Raw genomic sequence first — 22,801 nt, forward strand, 5'->3', positions numbered from 1 at the left:
TGGATGTTTAGAGGAGGAGAATTGTGTCACAAAGACTGGACTGAGGAGGATAGTGGGGAGATGGCAGAGGAGGATGCTTCAGGAATCAATCTCACCACCAAAACAACAATTGAACTGGTAGGGACTGTTTGGATCAGCTATTTGGAAACTCAGTCATTTAATGAAACACTGTGCAGCATCCAGGGAGAAGTGGGAGAAAGAGGCTGGTAACTTGCAATAAATACTGGTGAATATTGCAATAAACACACCCTCCCTGAGTGACTACCATCCTGTTTCCCCCAGCCTCGTGGTGGGCAGCAGTGGGGACTGGACCTTGAGCTCCTGGCATAGCTTGCTGGTGCCATGTTGAGACATTAAGACCTAGTCCTCCAAACTCTGAGGGTGTGTTATCTAATTGTAGATTGCAGCTTTTGATCAGCTTCTTAAGATCGCTGGGGGCCAGCTCTGGGGTACATTGTTCCAATATCCATCAGACATAGGCAGCAGAGGAATCTTAGTAAAACTTCCACAAAGTTCTGGAAAACAGTTAAAGGACTGCACTAACTGGGTAAATGATGAGTCAAAAAAATACAGTTATAAAATCCATAGAAGAAGCTCCTGACACACCTTGCTGGCCCCTCCCCCACCCCTCCACATTGTATTCTCTTTGTGGGTCTCTGGCTCTGTTCTAGCTGGAGCAAAATGGCCCCTGTACACATACTGGGGTGCATGTATGTTGGTGCCAATATATCAGGTAGAAGTCTGAGGGACTGAGGTGGGGAACTTGTATCAGGCTTTCAGGACAGAGTTAGTCCTGAAACAATTAAGTTGAAGTGGCCTAGCACAAAGGACTACCTCCACTTAGGACTGAGTGGAAGTCTATCTCAAAGGGAGTTGATGGGGCTTTCACTTGAACTTCTGTAAGCTATAAATGGAGGCATTCCTAAGGTCACTAGCAAGCATAGCCTAGGAAAAGAAACAAGCTGTGTCTCCATTGCAGATAAGACCAAGAGGACCCTGCACTTTGCATTTGTCTTGGGCTGAGCTTCCTCTTCTTTTTTTTTTTTTTTTTGTATGTATGTGGTGGGGGTCACATTTCATTCTTTTTCCATGTGAGTATTCCCTTATTGCAGCACCATTTGTTCAGTTTTTGTTTATTTGGTTTTTGGTTTGTTTGTTTTGTTTGTCTGTTTGTTTGGGAAGTGAATGGGCTGGGAATTGAACCCAGGTCTCCCGCATATCAGGCAAGAATTCTACCACTGAACTACCCTTGCACCTCCTCAGGCTGAGCTTCTTAATGTGAGGTCAAAGCTCTGAAGGGGACCACCAGGAAAAGCAGAGCCCATTTGCAAAAACTGTGAAAGGTGGTTTTTGCTTCTGTTTGCTTGTTTTGATTACCTCCTGGCAACCAAGAAACTCTCTGTCATATCACTAGCTGGATACAGACTCAAGGAACAGACAGCTCAAGACTAAATCCTAGAGTTAACACATTAAAATATTTAAATGTCCAATGGGCAACAAAAGATTACAAGACAAATAAACAAACAAAAAATGATAGCTGATCCAGAGGAACAAGATAAAAATCCAGAAACCATCAATGAAGAGGACCAGATTTTGAATTTATCAAAGACTTAAAAAAAAAAAGATTCTCAATGTGGTCAAGGAGATAAAGGGAAACACAGAGAAAGAACTAAAGGGTATGGGAAAAGCAATGAATGAACAATATGGGAGTTTCTTCGAGATTCTCAATAGGAACCAAACAGAAATAACTGAAATAAACGATTCCCTAGAGGACTTCAACAGCACATTGGAGATGGCAGAAGAAAGAATCAGTGATCTCAAAGACATGACAAGTGAAGTGATTCAGGCTGAGAAGCAGAAAGAAAAAAAGAATAAAAAAGAGTGAACAGAGTCTAAGAAACTTATGGGACACCATTAGGCATACCAATGTACATATTATGGCAATCCCAGAAGGAGAAGAAAGAAAGAAAGGGGCAGAGGAATATTTAAAGAAATAATGGCAGAAAACTTACCAAATTTAGCTGGGGTAGCTATACTAATAGCAGATGAAATAGACTTTATGTAAAAAACAGTTATGAGGGACAAAGATGATCATTATATGCTGATAAAGGGGTCAATGGAAGTAGAAGATGTAGCAAGTATTTATGTGTACCTCAGAGCAGAACCCCAAAATATATGCAGTAAATACTGGCAGATTTGAAGGGAGAAATAGAAAACTCTATATTAATAGTAGGAGATTTCCACCTTCAATAAGGAAAGAACATCTAGACAAAGATCAATCAATAAATAGAAGACTTGGAGATACTCTAACTACACCTAACAGACATAAAACAGAGGGAAGAGGAGCTGCCACCACAGCAAGTGAGTGAATGAATGAATGAATGATTGAGGTAGTGGGGTGTGCCAATTTGAAAGGATTTATGTATCTTAGAAAAGCCATGTTTTAATCCTAATAAATTTTGTGGGAGCAACCTTTCCTTCTAATCCCTATTCAGTATTATAGGGTGGAAACTTGATTAGGTTATCTCCACGGAGATGTGACTCACCCAATTGTGGGTATCAACTTTTGAGTAGAGGGAAATGGGACTCCACCCATTCCAGGTGGGTCTTGATTACTTTACTGGAATACTTTAAAAGAGGAAGTGTTTTGGAGAAAATTTGAGAACAATGAGAAAGCCACAAGGACTACCAGAGCTCATGCAGCCAGAGACCTTTAGAGATGAAGAAGGGAAACACCCCCATGAGAGCTTCAAGAAACAAGAAGCCTATAGAGAGAGCTAGCAGTCATCGCCATGTTTGCCATGTGCCTTTCCGGTTGAGAGAGAAACCCTAAACTTCATGGGCCTTTCTTGAGTGAAGGTAACCTCTTGTTGGCCCTTGATTTGGAAATTTTTATAGATTTGCTTTAATTTGGACATTCTTATGGCCTTAGAACTGTAAATTTGCAACTTAATAAATTCCCCTTTTTAAAGCCATCCATTTCTGGTATATTGCATTCCAGCACTAGCAAACTAGAATGTATGGGTGTGAGCAACACAGTGAATGTTCATCAGTTCCATGAAAGGAGGTGATATGTTCTCTGGACAAAAGAAAAACCAGGCCACAAGGTCGTTGTACTGATTTGAAAGTATTGTATACCCCAGAAAAGCCTTGTTTTAATCTTGATCCAATCTTGTGGAAGCAGCTGTTTCTTTTAATCCTGATTCAATACTACAGGTTGGAAACTTTTGATTAGATTATCCCCATGGAACTGTGACACAGCCAATTGTGACCTTTTGACTAGGTGGAGATGTGACTCCACCCATTCTAGGTGGGCCTTTATTAGTTTACTGGAATCCTTTAATAGAGGAGACATTTGGGAGAGAGGCAGAAATGACAGACGCCTCAGAGCTGAACAGGGAGCAGCTGTAGATACTTGGAGAACAGTTGCTTCAGATAACAGAGACACTGATGCTTGGAGATGCCTGAAACCCAGCAGACATCACCATGAAATGTTAAGCAAGCCAGGACCTGGAGGGAGCCAAGGGAAGCCAAGAGATGAAGGCCAGCCCCAGAGAAGCAAAGTGGGGAACCCCCACAGGACCAGAGGCTGAAAGCAATGGAACCCAGGAGCAAGGGACCAGCAGATGCCAGCCACGTGACTTCCCAGCTGACGTAGGTGTTCCTGACCCATTGGTGTTCCTTGCATTAAGGTATCTTTCCCTGAATGGTTTGGATTGGACATTTTTGTAGGCGTAGAACTATATACTTGTAACTTATTAAATTCCTCTTTTTAAAAGCCTTTCCAGTTCTGGTATATTGCATTCCAGCAGCTTGGAAACTAACACAGTCTTGTGGGAGAGGGCTGCTCCCTGGCTCTGGGGCTGGCTGAGCCTGCAGGGAGAGGTGAGGTGGATGAGGAGTGCATGGAGGTATCAGAGGCCGGGCAGAATCTGACTCCATCACCCCCACCCTGCTGACTTCCCAGGCCTAACTCAAAGTCCAACAGATGGGAAGGGGTTTGGTCAAATACTGTAAAAGGGCATGGGTGGTGGATGTGATGATGTCCACCACCCAGGGGCATATTTGTACTCAGGTTCTCTCTATGCTGTGTTTCTGGTAAGTGTGGGGAAAAGAACCTGGGCCTTACATTTCCCAGAGCTGGGTTGGATCCCCAGAAAAGACTGGTGTGGATGGGAGATGGGGTAGAAGATGAGGCTGTACAGGAGGGGCCAGCCCCTGAAGAGGCTTGAGTGCTGCCCACGGTGCTTGGGCTCTTTGCCAATCTGTGGGATTGGGGGTCCCAAGTCAGTGGTTAATCAGGACCCTTGTCTCAGCAGAGTGTCCAGTCCACTGGATGCCCTCCTAGAAGCTGGCAGTTAAAGTCACAAGACTCCCATGACAGCGACAGACAGTGGAGCACAGTGGTTCAGGCAGAGAGCCTAGAGCCAGCCTGCCCAGGTTCAAAGCTGGCTCTACCACTTCCTGCTTCGCTACCTTGGGCACGCTGGTTAGCCCACTCTGTGCCTCTCCTGGATTTTCTTCTTCTTTTTAAAACTTGTAACTATGAGAAAAGTCGTACTGACTTCAAGGGACTGTTGTGAGGACGACGTGAGTTAATACCCACTTCCCCTCTTCCCCTCTTCCCATTCTCTCTTGAATCCACTCTGCCGAGGTTCTCACTCCTATTGGCCACCACAATTAAGGTCACCAGTGTCCTCCACCTTGCTGGATCCAGGAGCCAGTTCCTAGGTGTGCCTGTCTGAATCTGTGGTGGACCCCAGAAAAGCCATGCCCTTTGATCCTCATTCAGTATTGCTAAGTGGGAGCATTTTGATTGTTTCCATGAAGATGTGACCCACCAATTGTGGGTGGTAACTTTTGATTAGATGATTTCCATGGAGGTGTGTCTCCACCCACTAAAGGTGGAGTTGCTTGCTGGAATCTTTTAATAGAGGAAACATTTTGGAGAGAGCCCCTTTTGGTAGAGCCACGTGAAAGCCAGCAGACGCCACCATGTTTGCCATGTGCCCTTCCAGCTGAGAGAGAAATGTTGAACATCGTTGGCCTTCTTGATCCAAGGTATCTTTCCCCAGATGCCTTAAATTGGACATTTCTATAGATTTTTGTACTTGGGACATTATCTCAGCCTTAGAACTGTAAACTAGCAACTTATTAAATTCCTTTTTTAAAAGCCGTTCCATTTCTGGTATATTGCATTCTGGCAGCTAGCAAACTAGAGCACTAGGTCTCATTTTGTTAGACCTGTCAACAGCATGGGACAGCAGTTGCTCACTCTGTCCTTGAACGTTTCCTTCATTCGCTGTGAGGACACCTCTTGGTTCTCCTCCTACCTCCTTGGGAGCTCCTTCTCACTCACCTTTGCCAGTTCCTCCTCCTCTTCCCGATGTCTGAACATTCGTGTACCTAGGGTTCTGTCCAGCCCTCTTCTCACTGCTGTCTTCATGTATTTTCTTGGTGATCTCACCCATGCTTTTCTGGTGAATCTTGAATTTATATTTTCCAGCTGGATGACAGATATTCATCTCGGGAGCTGAGCTCCTGATACCTCCCTCCGAATCTGCTTTTCCCCTGGTCTTCCCCATTTTGTTTTTGTTTTTTCTTGAGTGGGCAGTCTCCAGGAATCAAACCCGGGTCTCCGGCATGGCAGGTGAGAATCCTGTCTGCTGAGCCACAATTGCACCACCTTTTCCCCATTTTTATAAGATAGTGTCATACTAGTTGCTCAGGCCTAAAATCTTGGAGTCAGTCCTCTTGTCTCTTTTCTCCCACATTCCGTGCTTAATTCAAATCCTGTTGGTTCTCCTACACGAGATAGCCAGAATTGGCCCTCTTATCATCATTTCCTTCCTCTCTGGTCCAAGCCACCATCATTCACACTTGCATTGTTGCAGTTGCACCCTATCTGGCCTCCCTGCTTCCAGTCTTAGCCCCCTGCAAATAAAAGTTGTTAAAATATAAACTATCAGTCGCTGAAACTTTATCTCTCTGTGGCTGAGAGATTTCAAACAGAGTCAACATCTGACAGTCCCACCCCATTATCTGCTCTGACCTCATCTTGTCATACACTCCCCTTTGCTCTTGCTGTCCCTGCCACACAGACCTCCTTACTTGTCCTCAAACCCAGCTGTGCTCTTTTCTCAGGGCTTTGTACATGTGGTGGCTTTTGCCTAGACTGCTCTTCCCCTGATAAGTTCCAGGCTTGCTCCTTCCCTCCTTCAAGTCTTTGCTCAACTCATTGGGGTCTTCCCTGATCAACTTATTTAAAAAGCATCCCCAGCATTCCCCATCTCCCTTCGCTGCTATTTTCATCCTATATCAGCACCTGATTTGGGCTATTTATTTGTTTACTATCTGGGTCACCTACTAGAAGTCAGCCCCATGAGGGCAGGAATTTTGTCTCTTATGCTCACTGTTCTAGCCCCAGCACCTAGAATAGTGTGTGGCACGTAGTAGGTGCTAAATAGCCGTGTGTTAAGTGAATGAGGAATAATGTGCATAAAATGCTTAGAACTGCCTGCACATAGAGAATGCTTGGGTAGTTTTCATTGTCATTATTGTCATTTTCATGTTATGTGACATTGGAGGCAAGTGCTCTTTTCAAACTCTCCAAATTCAGAGACTTCATTTGTCCATTTGATAAATATGTCATGGGCACTGCTGTGTGCAGGTTCTGGGCAATAGTCAGAAGCACACCAGACTCTGGCCCTGTCTCCATGTAGGAAGTACCAAAGAGGGCTTCCTGGAGGAGGCAATATGGGACGTGGGTTGCTCTAGGCTAGGAGCCAGCAGGAACAGTGTGGCTTTAACATCCTTCATGATAGAGAGCACCAGAATCTCTGATGTTGCTAAATTCCCTGGAATGGAACCCCGTCACTGTCAGGGTTATTTCACACTCCTTGATTGGACACTCTTTGATGAGCAGTCGCTCCTCTTGTTCCTCTTTTTTCTGGGTCTCTGCCATTTGCCTGATCTGTGGAACAGAAGGCATGGGGAAAGTGGGTGACAAGGGAGGGGAGGCCTGGAATGGACCCACATAGGCCAATCTTTTGCTTCTCTCCCCTTTATGAGGTGTCTGGAGCTACGTCAGAGGAGGTTTTCCCCACATGAGCCCATAAATCACAGCTCCTTGTAAAGCTCAGCCCTGGGGCCGCCCGGCTGCTGGCCCAGTGGGAGCCACAGCTCAGCCCCAGAACTCTTTGTCCTTCTGACCCTGGCTCTGGCACCCTCCCCTGAGAGGGACCTTCGTGGAGTGTGGGCAGCCAGTGTTTCCTGAGCTGCAGCTGTGAATGAGTTTAGCCAGCGATTTACTCATGTGAGCTCCTCTAGCTGCTCCAACCATCCTGCAAGGAAGGGATGGTTAGCCTCACAGGACAGATGAGGAAACTGAGGCACAGAGCAGTGAAGGGCAGTGAGATGATTCTTCCCATTTTAAATCCGGCTTATTGCTCACCTCTCTGGTTGGATGAGGAAACCTCCAGCTGGTGGAGCAGAAGGAGCCTTGATCTGTAGAGTGGCACAGTTGTCTGTACGTTGCATGGATGCAATGACATAACACATGGAAAACACTCAGCCTCTTGTCTAGTACTCAGGAGACGTCCACTCGCTGTCTGTGGGCCCCTCAGCAGCCTCAGCAGCCCCCAGCCAGGCCTCTGGGGTGAATTTGGTTTGGTTCAGTGTAGTCAGTACTCACCAAAGTCTGCTCTGTGCCCTGCCTCATGCCAGAATTTAGAATTTAGACAGGTCGAAGCTCTGGAGGATCTCATCTGGGTGTTGGAGCAGGACAAGGGGACAAATGGGAGGACCGGTGGTCATGGAGAAGGAGGTGAAAGTGGTGGTGGCAGTGGTCACAGAGCAGGGTGGAGGCATGCGAGACACATCTAGAAGGTGGAAGAGGCGGTTCTTTGGCTCCAGATTGCCTAAGTTCAAACCCTGGTTCCAGCGCTTGCTAGCTGTGTGACTTTGGGCAGGTTACTTACCCTCTCAATGCCTCTGTTTCCTCATCTGCAAAATGGGGACATTAGCAGTGCTTGCTTTAAGGACCTTGATGGGGCTGGAGGAGATGGCCTCTGCAAGGGCTTGAGCAGCCTCGGCACCTGCGTGGTCAGTAGACACGGTTGTCAGTGTCATGATTGGAGACTGATTGGATGTGAGGAGTGGGGCAGAGGGAGGCATCTAGGATGATGCCCTGGGTATCTGAAGGTGGGGGAGGAGGAACAGGTTTGGTGGGGGTGATGGGACAACAGCTTGGCTTGGCTGAAACTGGGGTACCTGAAGGGGCAACCGATGGAGGTGTGGAGGCACTTCTAGGCTTGGACAGGTCTGTCAGAAACCACCTCCCCGACAGTCTCCAAACCTGGCATTTAATGGTCCCACACGTGACAAGTCTGCCTTCGGGATCCACAGGTTGATTACTTTTAGCCACTTGGGGTCCCTACGGCAGGAGATGGGAGAATAGCAATCATCATCACCACCATCATCGTCATCATCATCATGATAATGGCAATGATAACAACTACCATTTGTGCAGGGATTTACATTTTACAAAGTGCTTTCTCATCCATTACCTCATTGGAAACACATGGTTCCAATAGAAGGCAAAGGATGCATTTCTTTTGGGTCCTGTGGGGCCCACTCATCTGAAAGTCTGTTTCAAATGATAATAATGCGGCACATTTTTATAGTGCTTTGTACTTTGCAAAGTGCTCTCACGTCCACGCTCTCATTTGACCTTCCCGATGGTTCTGCACGGGGCACACCATTCAGGAATGAACAATCCCATTTGACAAATGAAAATCTGAAGCCTTGAGAATTCCAGTGACTTACCTGAGGTCTTCCAGCTTGTGAGGCTGGGACTTAAGTGATAGAACGGGGGCTTTGGGAGTCTTCATTTTCCAAGTGAACCTTCCATGCAGGATGGCCTCACTTCCATAGCAGCAGCTCAGCCACTTGATTACATACCTCCAGAGACAGGAAGCTCACTCCCTGAATTGAGTGGAAGTCTGCCTCTCAGGGCTTGTCATTCTTCCCCACGCTGGTCTGTGATCTGTGGTCTGGCAATGCACAGCCCAGCTGAAGAAGCAGGACAGGAAGTTTGTCTACCCTGATGTGCAGTCCTGGGCTGAATGACTCTTCACTGGACCCCCCAATGACCAGGTGTTACCTGGATCCCCCACCCCAGCTTAGTTCCTGAGCCTGAGTCCACTGTCTTTACTATCTTGCCACCCATTACGGAGTATCTCTGGGGCTTCCCTGTAGAGAAGGCAGAATGGAGACCACGCTGGCAGTAATGGAGAGAAGGGGTCTTGGGCTGGCTTCTGTTTGAGTGGTGAACCTCCCTGAGCCTTCTTGAATCTGATGGTCTTTAAAGTCCTTCAGTAGCCTGGAAACTTGAACATGTCCTACCCTGCCCTTCTACTTTAAGGTCCTTCCAATTAAATCCTGGAACCTGGAAGACCAGATATTTTGGGCAGTGTTTTCAATATTAGGTGATTGTTTATGATGAAAGCAAATTAGGCTTTTTTTTTTTTTTTTTTTTTTTTGTTATCGTTGAGGATTTTGTCCCAGGACAAAGCCCAATGCATGGATGGGCACATAACTCACCCATGATTGCCCCAGATTGCCTCTTGAACTCCCCTTTTTTCCCCTTTGCCCTGATGCACTGCCCAACTCAATCTGTCCACCCATTATCCTACTGCCCACCCAAATGCCCCCTCCAGAAAGCCTTCCCTGGCTGCCTTAACTGGGCCAGGTCCTGTGAAGAGTCATTGGACATCTCTCTGTCACCAACCACTTGCTTACCTGTCTTTCTACCAGCCAGGGACCCTGGCCTCTCTGTGTCCCTCATCCCCAAGAAGTGTTAGCATCTTTCACTTTGCACTTCTCCCGATTGTGTCCAGTGGGTTGTACATATGTGTGCATACAGGTATACGTTTCCTCACTCAATCCTACCACCCTGTGGGGTGGCATTGTTGTATAAAGACCTTGCCAAGGCTACTTCATGGACAGGGGTGGGGTGGGGGACCACGGTTCAAACACATGCCTGCTGGTGCACATTCTAGCCTTCCCAGCTGGGAGAGTGGGCTCAGGGTTGGTGGACCGTGCTTTGATTTGCAGTGACCCACTGCTCTCTTTGTAGTCTCTCCTCCCACTGAGCCCCAGGGGGATGCATTCCAGTAAACCTGAGCACCACAGAGAGTCCCCACCTCCCCCATGCAGCCAGCCAGATGAGAAGACGAGAGGAAGGAATGTCCAGGACAGGTTGCGACTCAGAGGTCCGAGTCTACACACAGCCCCTGGACCATTCTTCCCCTCTCCCCACCCTACTCCAGGCTGGACCTAGGCTCTCCCCTTCTTCCCACTCCAGGCCAAAAGTCAAGTTCAGCTAGGGTGGTGGCCCAGGTTCTCTCTCCTCCACTCTTTCTTGAGTCTAGGGTCCTTGATAAGGCACCTGAGGGTTGGACTCGAGCCTCTTACTGATGAGACTGGGAACCACTTTCCCTCTCTGTGCTGGCTTCCTCCAGTACAAGTGGGGTATGCTATCCCCATCTCTGAGTGCTGTGACGATTAGGTGAGATTATGCAGGTGAAGGGCCTGGCACCCTGCCCAGCACGTAGTAGGTGCCGAGGGAATGTTGGCTCTCCTTACTCCATCTAGCCCCTTCCTCACTGAGAAGGGAGGATGAAGGGGGATGAGAGCAGCATGCAGGGTGGGGGGTTATGAAGTGAGCCAGGAAAGACTTTGCCAGAGATCTGGAAGATGGAAATTAGGCATCCAATCCCTGACGTCCCTTCATTGTGGTCCTAATGCCTTTTGGATGTGCCTCCACTTGAGGTGTCTGGAAAAGGAGTGAGGCCTCTGTGTGCTAATGAGATGGTTCCCTGACTTTGAGAATGTCTGGGAAAGCCTAAAGTCAATATGAAGAACTTTTGAGCTGGCCAGGATCTTTGCAATCACTTAGCTAAACCACTCGTTTTAGATGGAACAAAAAGGGGCTCAGAAGAGAGCAGAGCTGGGTCTTTTCTGTTACAGGTGCCTCCAACGGTAAAAAACAAAAAAGTCAGCAAGTGACATTTATTGATCCTTACAATATTCTGGACCTGTTTTAACTGCTTTGGTTTTGTTTTTATTTATTTATTTTTAGGTGCATGATCCAGGGTCTCCTGCATGGAAGGCGAGCCTTTTCCCACTGAATCACCCATGCACCCTGCTTGTATTTTTTATCTCGTGAATCCTCATAAAAACCATTTGAGATGGGACGTATTATTTATTCCCCTTCTACTGACGAGTACAGCAGCTTGAGCAGCTTTCCCAGGGCGGCACAGCTATTGCGCGGTAGGGTCTGCTCAGGTTTTTAACCCTTCTCAGTGCTGCTGAGCCTTGGGGATAGGATTTAGCAGTGGAGGGGGCGGGGCCGGGGGAGGTCTGGGGGTGGAGTTTGCCCACAGGCTGAGCCCTTGGTAAATCCAGGCTCTAGGTCAGTTGAAGAGGGCCTAGTCCGAGAGGTGTCCTATCTGACAGTAGGAGAATCTGGGTGCAGGTCTTGCTGTGTCACCAACTCTCATTAGAACTTGAGCACATCTTTTTGTTTCTAAAAGTCTCAGTTTCCCCACATGTATAATGAAGAAGATTTAAAGACCCATCAGCCCTGACAGTCTCGATTCTAAGATATGACCCAGATACTGAAGGCAGCTCACTGTCTCTATTCAGCCCAGCTCAGTGCTGGGCCACTCTCCTCTATGCAGAACCAAAATATGAGTTCTCATGACTTTCTCTACCTCCTGTTTCCATGGAACCCACCCCAAGTGTTCCCTTCTTGCATGTGACAGGCAAGCAGGGGCTCTGGCCATTGGCTTTGGCGGCACTTCCTCCCTATCCTGGACCTCCCTACCTTCCAGAGGCTTTTCCATAGTCAAAGCACCAAGAGGTCTTCAGGGCCAAGGGCCACCCACCAGTGTCCCCCTGATGCCCCAAATAGTATTTCAATGGGCATCACTAGACACTTTTCTGTGCCAGGCCCTTACCACATTCACCCTGCCATGAGCCCCATTAGTAGATGGGCAAAGGGCGGGGGTTGCATGGCCCAGGCAGAGGTGCAGTCAGTGGCTCCGTTTGCTCCTGGGTACTTCTTTGGGCCTCTACACACTTTCCTCTTGTCTGTAATGCCTCCTTACCCGCCCCTCCTTCATTTCAATAGTCAGCCTTGTGTGGTACTTTGGGTGGGTCCCTGTTTCTCAGAGGAAATCCCCTTTCACCATCTGGGGATTGGGAAGTGGTTGATGTGGCTGGAGCACAGGGATGGGGAGGGAAGAGGTGGTGGGTGAGGTGGCCTTGAGTGCCAATTCGGGCATGATCAGAGCCTCAGCTTAGTAAGGAGGGAGTGTGCTTGGTTGGACCCAGGTTGGAAGCTGGGAGCCCAGGCCAGGCTGACGAGACTTGAAGGGAGGCAATAGTGAGGATGGGAGGAGGGGGCAGGGTGGATGATCCATGCAACCAACTTAGTGGCTTAAATCACCAAACATTTTGCTGTGTCTCACAGTCTTGTGGGTCAGGACTTCGGGGCAGGGTTCTCCTGGGTGATCCTTTTGCTCCATGGGACATCAGCTGGGGTCACTGTGGGGGTACTTGGCTGGTGCTGGTCTGGCTGGAGGCTCCTGGACAGATTCATCCGTGTGCCGGCACATGGGTGGGGGTGGTGCACCCTGCTCCCTCTCCATGTTGTCTCCGTGGGCTGCTCCAGGAGGGTAGCTAGGCTTTGTATGCAACTGCTCAGAGCTCCAGGAGACCAAGGGGAAAGCCCACAAACCTTTGGCCCAGAAAAAGGCACAGCATTGCTTCCACAGTGCTCTGTTTGTCAAAGCAGTCACAGGCCAGCCCAGATTGAAGGGAGGGAACACAGACCCACCTCTTAATGGGAGGCGTGGCAAAGAATTTGTGGCCATCTTTAATCCTACCCCCCTTTGTCCCTCTGAGGGATCTGAGCCCCTCCCAGGACTGAAAAGTAGGATCTTAAGGTGCTAAGTGTCAGCCAGTTGGTAAAGCTCAGCTCTATTACACAGACTTGAATCTCCGACCTATTAGCAAACACCTCAGCTACCGACTCTATTACACACAGCTGACCTCTAGCTTATTAGCATGCATCTAAATCATGAAGTGTTTAATGCACATTTACCTGTTTCCTTCAACACGGAGCAGCCCTCCAGTGCTCCAGCCACTGGAACACCGGGAGGCCCTCCAATGTATTAGCCCAGGGGTGGCAGATAGGTTCCCTCTCTCATCTTAGCTTTAGTCACTTGCTAGTGCTTATCTGTAAGACTGTGTTGAGAAGGATTCTGAGCGTAACAGGAAAGAGCTGGTGTGATCTCCCAGTGGTGTCTGTCTTGCCAGAGGCCAAGGAAGTGGCAGCATCGCTGTCCCTTCGCTCACTGAGCCTGTCGTCTTCTTTCCCGTTAACACCCCCTGGACCTCTGCCATAAGAGGATCCAGCCACAGCTCTGGTCTAGCCATGTATAATGAGAGGGGCGGCAGATTTGTATATACCTGTCCCTTCAGAAGCATGCCAGCTGCCTCTGTTTGTGCACTCATTGCCTCACAGCTGGTCCAACCCATCAGCACATGCGCTGGTTCCAATTGTACCAGCACAGCCCCACCCCCTGCTGCCAGCTCGTACCTGGGCCACCCAATCCCCTAGCCATGCGAGTGCACACGCTGCCCTTTATCAGACATACCACATTCCTTCCCTTCGCCATCTCCCTCTAGCCCCCACCGACCCCTTTCTCAACCACGGAACGTTTAATTGTTGCAAATGGAATCCGTGTTCTACAGAAGTCCAATAAATCTGCAGTCTGTCTTCCTGGTAATCAATCACAGATTGCAAATCGCACGAGGAGAAGTCTATAAGATATGTTCTTCATGTCTAATACGTTGGGTTATTTTCATGTCTTGTGGTTTGCATTTGGCCACTGTCATTTTAGAGGAATTTCCTGCCATCTGCGTTCAATTGAATTTTCTCACAGATTTGTGCTTGCTTGTAAATACTAGGGGCTGGCAGAAAGGGGAGCTTTGTTCTTGGTGACATTTCAGAAAACCGTTAGTGTAGCCTCGCTGGCCCATCGGCAGCTTGGCGGGGAGGGAGGCGAGAGGTGAAGGGAAGGTGCAGACTCCTTCAGGTGGCGGGGATGCTTCCCTAGCACAGGCTGGGCGCACCTTCTGGCGAGGGGTTAGAGTAGGGTGGGGACGCCAGGATGGGGTCTCTTCTGCTCTCACCTTTTCTGCCTGCAACCGGCTGTTTGCTTCCGTGCATCCACTAATTGGGAGGGATGCATAGTTGCCGGCTTTGCCCAGGTGTTCCTCCCTTCTCCTGGAGGAGTGTGGAGGTGAGACAATCAGGCTAAGTCAACCCCTGCCTCCTCCCTGCCCCCGATGGTCAGGTCCCAGCTTTGTATCCTGGGCTGAACCCATGGTAATGGGGAGAGGCCACTAAGCCACGGGACCAGGCCTCCAGCGATGGGGTTTGGCTCCCAGCTCTGCCTTGACTTGCCCTGTGGCCTGGGACAAATCACTTTACCTCTCAGAGCCTCATTTATCTCTCATTGTAACGTGGAATATTGATCTGGCTCAGTCGTTGTTGCAAGGATTAAGTGATGCGTGGCATGCGGTGGGACCTCAAGAGATAGTGGTTCTTTACTTAGGCTGAAGTTGATTGCCTGCCTGCTGTGTGTCAGGCCCTCCTCTCGGCATTGGAAATGCCAGGATGTCTAAGGGAGACTCTGGACCAGTGATCGTCAGGTGGGGTTGGCAGGACCCTCTGTGGGATGGGGGTAAGAACTACTAGAACATGATTTATATTTATGATGCAACTTACGTTTGGTGTACTGCTAACAATGCCGAGTCACCACATTTACGATCCTAGGTGCCAGGCACTGTTCTGAGGGCTCACATGTGTTTTTAGGTCATTGCTGTCTGCAGTGAGGTAAGTTCTCTTATAATCTCCCATTTTACAGATGAGCAAACTGAGGCACAGAGAGGTTGTTCAGGCACCTCACCCACGGCTGCACACCTTACAGGCAGTTAGAGTATGCTTGTTAATGTATCTCATAGAAGAATAGTAGTATGTGTCAATAACTTATAAATGAAGACATCTGATAGGGATATGAGAACAAAAAAAAAGGTTTGGAGACTTCTGGCCCAGAGAGGGGGTTGTCAGACTTTAGTGTACACAGGACACTTAAGGAGCTGGTTAAAATGCAGTTTCTAGGCACAGGAGATTTTTTAAGCAGGGGTGACCATTAAGGAAGGAAACTCCTGGGTACCTGATCTGGAGGTGTAAGTTAGCAAGTCTCCACCTCAGTTTCCTCATCTGTAAGTTGAGAACAGGCCCCCCTGCCCTGCCAGCCTTTGTGGGGATTGGGGGTGTGGTGTATGTCACACTGAACCCGTGTACTGAGGGCACCCTCACCTGCTGAAGGACACAGCCCCAGCGATGTGTTCTGTTCCTGCATCATCAGCTTTTCCTTTTTCTGCTGAGTCATTTCCACTTCCCCAAAAGCAAGCTGTTATTTCTATCATATTAAAAAACAAAACAAACTTTGCTTGACCCACTTCCTTCTTCAGATACCGCCTCTGTTTATCTCCTTCCATTTAGAGCAAAAACTCCTTTAAAGGATTAACTACCCTTTCCGTCCTTAATTTCTCTCTTCCCATTCTCTCCCAAGCCCACGCGAGGCCTTCATGCCCACAGCTGCACCGAAGCTGCCCTCCTGAAGGGCACCAGTGGCCTCGGTGCTACTGAATCAGTGGTTGTTTCTCTGTCTCTCCGACCTATCAGCACATTTACCTGGAGCTCACTCTCCTCCCCACCGATGCATCTTCATCCCTTGGGTCCCCTCTCCTGCTGTCCCCTCATCTCTGCTTCTTCTCAGACCCTTTTCCCGGTTTTGCCTGTGCTTCCTGACCTTTCTCATTCTCTGGGTGATCTCATCCAGGCTTATGGCTTTGAATAACATCCATTTGTTGATGAATTCTGAATTTATATGGCTAGCCTGGACCTGCCCCTGGGGCTCAGGCTTGCATATCTTCCTTTGTCTCCATGTGGATGCCTATTCAGCCCCCCAGAATTGACAGGTTCAAAGAGGGACTGGAGGTGTCCTTATCTCTAGAACTGCTCCTCTCCCAGCAAATTGCAACTCCTTCATTCACATCCTCTGTATTCTAATTATGTGTGTTGTTTGTGGTTTGTCTTCTCCCCTCGAATGTCAGCTTGCACACAGGCAAGGATTTTAGTCTACCTTCCTCACTGCTCTGTCCACAGCATCTAGAACAGTGCCTGGCACATAAGAGTGCTCAGTAATACTTTGAATGAATGAATGGATTGGATGGCTGTGTCAGGACCTTGCAAATTGTAAAGTGCCGGGCCCATATGTGTGTCACTGTGCTGAGGTGTCCTGCATGCCTTGAACTTAGTCCCAAGCTGAGTGGGTTTGGATGCTGTCCCTTACCTAGTCCCCTGCTTCTGCCCCGTAGCAGGGGTGGCAGGACTTTGGCTTTAGTGAAACTAAACCGTTGGCCCCATGGCACCCTGTTTGGTGGGGCCTGGTCTGGGTGGAGACCTCTCCCTTCGGTGCCCTCCTCCGTTCTCGCCCACTGCTGGCAGCCAGGAGGGCAGGGGCCAAGGCAGAGCCAGGGTGTGGTAGTGGGGTGGATGGTGGGGAGGTGATGCACTGTCATTGTGGGATCTGGCAGGAACTGGCTCTCCCTCCCTACCTGGAGCCTGGGTTACAGCTGGGCTTGGGGTCACACCTCCTTTCAACAAGGATGTCTCTCTCACCCTGATCCTCTCTCACTGGTTACAAGCAGTATCTCCCATGATAAAACATCTGCAGGCACACCTGTGCCGGCGGGAAACAAGGCTTCACAGGGGGAATTTGGAAGACAGATGGGAGGATGGGTGGGGGCGCATGAGGGAAAGGAGAGAGAAAAATAAGGAAAGAGGGAGACATACAGGTCAAAAAAAGAATGATACTGGGATTGAGAGAGAAAGAAATACCCCCTATTGAGAAAACTATGAGACAGAGAAAGTCAACAACTGAGAGAAAGACAGAGAATGGAGAGGAAAGAGACTTGGGCAGGGGTCTTTGAGCTACGATGCATGCTTGTTTACAGGCACTGCTTACAGTAAGGAGGGGGTTCAACTGGGGCTGGCAATGACAATTCCAACCAAACAATGTCCCTGGCCATTGGTCATTTGTCCTATGACCCTGGACTGGCCCGGTCCATGGTCAGCCCAATACTCTATATCCAGGCTGAGGTTGGCATTCCTCCGTGGAAGAGGTCCCAGTGTGGTGGGTGGTGGGGTCGGTCTGTGAAGCTGGGTCAGTGGGCTGGAGGTAGCCGGTAGTGCAGTCCCACCAGGCTGGGCAAGAACCAGGCATTGAGGGAGTGCCAATGGGTCTGGCTGTCCTCATCTGGAGTCCTACACACATCTGGCTCTCTGCCTTCCCAGGCTTAGCCATCCCCTGTCCAGACTGGAGAACCTGGCTGTGACCACATGGAGCCTTTTCTCCGAGTTCACCTTCCTACCGATTCACTCTGGCCCTTCCACGATAGCCTCTCTCACTCTCTCCTTGATGAATTTTACCCACTCCACAGGGCCCAACTTACACCCTTTTGTTGCCTGGAATGGGCACCTGATTCCAGCAGCCAAAAGGAGTGAGGGCACAGCAGTGAGGAGATGGTGGTCATGACACCTCAGCAGTCATCAGAGCTCATTGATCCCCCACCACATGTATGCATGGCCTTAGCACACATTTGGTTCTACAAGCCCATGGGACAGGTAGGGAATATTGTCCCCATTTTACAGAGGAGTATCTGAAGCTTGCAGACCTTGCTGACCCTCACCTCCAGCCCGGGGTCGAAGTGGCCCTTGCTGCAGTAATCAAAGCTGGTGCTGTTCGGGCCGCTCTGAGACCCTGCTTCTTGCTGGATGCGCCGGTCATAAGGCCTGGTCTCTGTCCAGGTGTTCTGGAACGTGTGGCCTGTGGGTTTGCTGTCTCTAGCTGATGTTTTCACCCCTGGAGCTCTGTTGCAAGTACCAGTTTACCTGCTGTATTAGTTAGGGTTCTCTAGAGAAACAGAACCAACAGGGAACACTTGCAAATATAAAATTTATAAAAGTGTCTCATGTGACCGAGGGAACGCAGAGTCCAAAATCCGCAGGGCAGGCTGTGAGGCTGACGACTCCGATGGAGGGTCTGACGAACTCCACAGGAGAGGCTTGCCAGCCGAAGCAGGAATAGAGCCTGCTTCTTCTGAATCCTCCTTAAAAGGCTTCCTGTGGTTAGATTAAGCATCACTCATTGCAGGAGACACGCCCCTTGGCTGATTACAAATGGAATCAGCTGTGGATGCAGCTGACATGATCATGATCTAATTCTATGAAATGTCCTCATTGCAACAGACAGGCCCGCACTTGCCCAACCAGACGAACAGGTACCACCACTTGGCCAAGTTGACACATGAATCTGACCATGACACCTGCCTTCTGTGCCCCCCAAAACCAGGAGCCTCATGAGAATAGGGACAGGGTTTGCAGCAGCCTGGGTTACAGAGCATGTGGGTTGCATTAGTTGGGGCTCCTTTTTGGTGACCTTAGTGGGATCTTGTGTCATCCTTAGGAATGGCCCCAGAGCCCAGATCCCTTCATGCCACTGTGAGTTTGACATGTCACTTGGTTTAAGAGGGGGTGGCCAGGAGGTTGTATGGCTCAGGGATCCCGGTTTCCATCCAGGATGGCTTTCTTTCTGAATCACAGGAAACATATGGAAGATATCATGAAGGGGTCCTTTGTTTATCAACTGACCTTCACTGAATTTGGGTCTGTTCATAGCCTGGCTGGGCACTGAGGACTCAGTGATGAATCAGAAACTGTCCCTGCCTTCCGGGGGCTGATGGTCACAGGGCTTGGGGGAACATGGACATATGACCCGTGCATCTCAGGATGGTTTGGGGTTCACCTTTGGCCATGACATCCAAGCCCATCCTCCTCAGCTCTCCCTACCACCCCTCTTTCCTGGTCAGCACTGGTCTGAGTGGCCAGTAGCCCAATATACCCCTGCAGAGGGCCTTAGACTCTAGCCTCCCCCTGCCCCTGAGCTTCCAGGGCATGCTGCATTTCTTGTCCTGAGGCCCTGGTTTTCTTCTGCAAACACAAGGCTGGCAAAGAAGGAGGGGTCCAGGGCCCAGCATTTGGGGACCACGTTCTGTGTGCCAGGCACGTACTAGGTTCTTTAAGCACAGAAACACATTGAATCCACAGAGCAGCCCTACTTTACAGATGAACACGGTGAGACCCTGGAGCTAGGGAGTAGCGTATCTGATTGACACCCAGGTCTGCCTGACTCCAAATCAAATCCTGCAGTCTTTCCCCTACATAGGCTGCCCCACAGCGGGTGCACTGCTGAGCACAGTTCTCCCAGAGGCCCTGGGGACTTGCATTCACCTCATTCATCCTGAGCCCTTCCCACCCCTCAAGCCCCTCGGCCTGGCACATCCCCCTGGCTGAACAAAAGGAAAACCTGAACAAAAGGAAAACGGCATTCCAGTTACCTGCCACTTGGCACAGCCCGAGCCTGCTGCCCCAACCAAACGCACCTAAAGACAGTGTCAGGCAGGGGTTCAGGTGTCCCTTTTTGTTGCATCTACAAGGTCCTCCCGATTGCACGTTTCAGAGCAACAGCACTGAGAAAATGTACCTGGAAATTATGTGGTTAACTTTATGTTTTTGTTTAGGAGGGAGTGAGCAGGGCTGGGAGTGGGAACCCTTATTAGTATCAGTTTTGAAAAAAATACTGAGGCATTCACGGCCAACTGCTTAATAGTTTTCATTGAATTAATTTAAAAATGAGAACCTTGTTTCCCTTGTTTAATAGAAGTAAACGACTTCCACATTCTGCCCAGTAACAACCTCGGTTACGGGCGCTCTACAAACAATGTGCATATTAAAAGCATCACTCTGCCCATATGTGGAATGAATAATTTTGTGCAAACTATTTATTATAAGCACACGATGCACTTAAACTTTTTTTTTAATTTTTATTTTTTACTGTCGTGGTGACAGATCCAGCCCAGAACTGGACTGTTAAATGGCTGAGACTCCGGCTCTTTCAGGCTCTGAAAAACATGGAGTAATGTTTTAGAAACCGCCATAGGGCGGAAAGGAAATTGTTAACTCATTTGGCCCCAAATCTAGGCTCCCCGGGCCCATGCACGATGCCTGAGAGAGGATGGCAAGGAGGTTTTAATAGAGTCTGCACTAATTAGACCAGTGCCAGCCGCAAATAAATGTGGGCCTGGGGAGAGAATGCTGGTGGACGGAGGGGGTGAAACTTGAGCATCGAGGGGCATGCTCTCCTCCACCTATCTGTTTGTCTCTCCAGCTCTTCATTTAGTAGTTATTTATTGGAGACCTGCCTTGTTCTAGATGCTGGCAAAAATTGAGAAAATACTCCTTATCTCATTCTGGCTTTGGTAGAGTGTGTTCCCCTTACTTGTCTTATGACTCTATGTTCTGATTTCAGTGAGATCTTCCTGGAGTGAGTTTCATTTAAAATGCATAGAATTGCATTAAACACAAACCCTGGTTCACGTCATGGTGTCTTTTTTGGTCCAGGAATGTGCCTGCCTTATCCATCTTTGTTGCTCTCTCTGGCTAGCCAATGGAACACACGCCTAGCACACACCACCCAGACCATCAATTTGAATGCTAACAAGATGATAATACGTGTATCTTTCCACATCTCCGCTAACTTGTCTCTCTCTCTCTCTCTAGAGGTAGTTACTCCTTAGTTTTGTTCCTATTGTTCCATTTTTTTATTGCACCTTTTTTATGGAAATAGATCTTACATACAGAAAAATGTACAGATCACAAGCTCGATGGATGATGAATTTCACAATGCAAACCTAACTGTGAAACTAACACTTAAATCACTTCAAACCGCCCCTCTCCTCGCCCTTCCTGAGCTCCACTCCCTGCCTCCTTCCCCCAGGTAACACTAGCCTGACTTCTAGCACCACAGATTAGTTTTGCCTGTTTTTGAACTTCAGGTTGCTGGGATTGCACATTCTGTACCCTCTTTTATTGGGCTTCTTTCCCTCCACATTATGTTTCTGAAATGCATACGTGCTGTTCTGTAGCCCTGGGTTCTACATGTTCACTGATGTATGGTATTACAAGTTATCCTTTCCACTGCTGGGGAACATTTGGGGGTTGTTTCCAGGTTTTAAAAAATGACCTTTGTTGTTGTGGTTGTTTTTTTTGAAAACAAAAATCAGGTATAAAATAGAGTTCCTATATAACACCGTGCATTAATGTGGTACGTTGGTTATGTTTCATGAAAGCACATTGTATAACTGTACTGTTCATTATAGTCTGTTGTTTACAATACGGCTGACTGTGGTGCACAGTCCTATGTATTTTTTACATCTTTATTCTAGTAACATAGGTACAACCTAACATTTCTCCTTTTAACCACATTGTTTCCAGTTTTTGACCATTGCGAGTAACATTGCTGTGAATATATCTGTCATATTTTATGATGTATATACTTGCCCTTCTCTTGGGTGTATGTATGTAGGAATGAAGGTGCTGGACTGTAAGGTAAGGGTCTATTCATCTTTATAATACCCAGCAGTTTTCCAAAATGAGTGTCCCATCTCAACACTCCCACCAGCAGTTCAGGGGAGTCCCCACGGCGCCTTGTCCTTCCCAACAGAGCAGCCACGCTGGTGGGTGTGCGGTTGCGTCTCACTGTGGGCTTTTTTTTTTTTTCTGCATTTGTGTTCTTTATTAGTGCAAGGCTTGAGGGCTCTGGGGAAAGAGAGGTACAGACAGACAATATACTATTGTTATGAACAGTACTGTAAAGGGAAATAAAACACAGTAAAAGTGGTGGGTGCAGTTTTATATATAAAGGTTCAGAGAAGGCTCCTCTGCTGGAATAAAAGAGTGATCCAGGCATCTATATTTGGGGACAGAACATTCTAGGCTGGAGAAATAGCAGGGTAATAGACCGTGAAGCTAGAGGGTGCTTGGTGTGTTCCTTGGAGAATAAGGAAACCGGTGTGGCAGGAGAACAGGTAGGAAATGGGTTTGGAGAAAGGAGATGGGAGCCAGCTCACCTGGGGACTTCTAGACCAAGGTAAGCCCTTCAGATGTTATCCTAAGTGTGCTGGAAAGCCATGGAAGGCTTTCGTAAAAGAGTGAACGATCTGATTTATCATTTAAAAAGTTCACTCTGGGTGTTCTTTGAGAACTGCCTGCAGGGAGGCAAAATAGGAGCAGAAAGTCCCGCTGGGAGGCCAATGCCCAGGATCTAGGAAGACTAGAGGGCTGCAGGGGAAGTGGTTGAATTCAGGATGTTCTTTGAAGATGGAGTAGAGGAGATTTGCTAACAAACTGAATGTGGGATACAAGATAAAGAGAAGAGTCAAGGATGGCTAGGGTTTTTTACTTTAGTAACTGGATAAAGTGGTGCCATTTGCTAAGATGGGACACTTGGAGGGCTCTTGCATTTTTTTGTTGACGAACGAGATTGAATTTCTGTATGTTTTTGACCATTTAAATATTCTCTTTTGTCAAGTGTCTATTTGAGTCCTTTTTTTGAAAAAGCGGGTTAGCTTTTTATGTATAGAAAATCTTTATATATTCTAGATCCAAGTCCTTTGTTAGTTATGTGTGCTACGAATGCATTTTCCCACTCTGTGGCTTGCCCTTTCCGTCTCATAATAGTGTCTTTCAATGAAGCGA

At 48.3% G+C, this 22,801-nt stretch overlaps 1 protein-coding gene and 1 long non-coding RNA gene across 5 annotated transcripts in view; one reads left to right on the forward strand and one right to left on the reverse strand.

Moving 5' to 3' along the window:
- GLIS1 (GLIS family zinc finger 1) overlaps positions 1-22,801 on the forward strand; it is a 307,452-nt gene that overhangs the window by 107,531 nt on the left and 177,120 nt on the right. The window lies entirely within an intron of this gene.
- LOC143663031 (uncharacterized) lies at positions 7,989-13,782 on the reverse strand. Of its 2 annotated transcripts, none has more exons than XR_013165723.1 (4): positions 13,728-13,782; positions 13,172-13,314; positions 8,357-8,434; positions 7,989-8,096 (listed from the first exon to the last, which is right to left on the reverse strand). It is a non-coding gene; the product is annotated as an uncharacterized LOC143663031 (long non-coding RNA). The 2 variants fall into 2 exon arrangements; XR_013165720.1 differs by having other exon boundaries at positions 8,272-8,434.

The sequence above is a fragment of the Tamandua tetradactyla genome, chromosome 2 (genome assembly GCF_023851605.1).
Source record: "Tamandua tetradactyla isolate mTamTet1 chromosome 2, mTamTet1.pri, whole genome shotgun sequence".
NCBI classification, from domain to species: Eukaryota; Metazoa; Chordata; class Mammalia; order Pilosa; family Myrmecophagidae; genus Tamandua; species Tamandua tetradactyla.